Raw genomic sequence first — 1,609 nt, 5'->3', positions numbered from 1 at the left:
CCTCTGATTCGTAGTACATGCCGATCCATGCCTAGCGAGCCTGTCTTATGTTATGCTATGGTGTCTAGTAGTTTCTATAGTCTAGCTATGATCAGTACTTTGTCTATTAGTGACTGATTAGTACGTGCGGCAAGAATTATGGTTAACTAGTATAGCCAGACCCTTCTACTATATTACTACTTGTGTTCTAGCTAGACAGATTGCTATAGCTGCTAGCTGCAATGTGTTTGTGGCTCCTTTTCTTCTTCTTTAATTTGCTTTTTGGGATATGCAAAAAGAGTAGGTAGACAAATGTGTAATGCTGCGCATATGTTGCGATTAGTGTTTTTGTGCTATTTACTTCAACATAAAACGAAATGTGGTGCATTTGTAGTGTCAAAAACACTCTTATATTATGGGACACTAGTGTCAAAAACACTCTTATATTATGGGACGGATGGAGTAGCCGATTGTCCCCCTGTGCGCGATCAGCTCCGTTTATGTGTTGCTAATGTGGTGCATTTGTCTAAGTTGACTGGTGTCTGTGGACGGGTTAAGACGGATGAAATGGCGCGGACAATGCATGTGCATGAAAGTGGCGCTATGCCAAAACAGGCAAGGCACCGCGCGAGCTCCAGCCAGCAATGGGATTCCTTTTACTTTCACATTGAGCAGCTTTGGACACGCTAGCTACATGCCAGTATTGTTTTCAAAACTGATGTGATGATCGATCTTACGAGACATGCATGCAGGAGAATCCAACTTCACCGGCCTTTAATGTCCGAAACAAAATGCAAGAAAAGAAAATGTAGCAAGCTCAAATGCAGGCGGCGAATCTCATACAATCTCAGCTAAAATTGACATCCAGTTTGAGAGCAAATTGTTGTTTTAGTTTCAAGTTCAATCTTTGGGTTCAAAAATCAAACAACACAAATAAAATTGAAAAATTCCAGCAAACTAATAATAATTCAGTGAACAATGTAGTCATTTTCGTTTAAGTTTCATATACGATTTAAGAGAATCCTGTTGTTTTAGTTCCAGGTTTATATTTTGGATCCAAAATTCAGATTACACACAAAAGATAGTTTTATAAATCAATAAACCAGGATTACTTTATTGACCAAAGTAGTGAGAGCATCCACAACCACAATGTCGTAATTTGACCCCCTGTATGTGACCCGTCCCCGGACAGCGCCTGATCACCCCTCATTTGTCCATGTCCACAGCCGCCGCCCTCATATGCAAACCCGCAGATCCATAGAAGATCATGCAAGAAACCTGATACAACCCCAACTAGTATCCATAATTAGATACAACTTTATGTGTCATTACTTGCATCATATAATCACATATAGATGATTGTATTGAGACTTTATTTGCCAACTAAAATTATGTTTTTATGTTAATGTCATTATATTTCATGACATACAATATATATTATTGAAAGTCTATATGTTAATACGTTAATGTTCATTGTGCCTCAATCGCACTAGGGCCTCTATAATGATAGGGCCAGCCCTGTCCCTACAACACCCATCCACGTTGTCACCTTTTCAAAATAACTTAGAAAGAGATTACCTTAGGTAACTTGGTTAAAAATAGTAATAGCATGACAAACATCAATTAGGTT

The sequence above is a fragment of the Triticum dicoccoides genome, chromosome 7A, assembly GCF_002162155.2.
Source record: "Triticum dicoccoides isolate Atlit2015 ecotype Zavitan chromosome 7A, WEW_v2.0, whole genome shotgun sequence".
Classification (NCBI taxonomy): Eukaryota; Viridiplantae; Streptophyta; class Magnoliopsida; order Poales; family Poaceae; genus Triticum; species Triticum dicoccoides.
The sequence above is the reverse complement of the archived record's forward strand: the minus strand, read 5'-3'. Positions refer to the sequence as shown.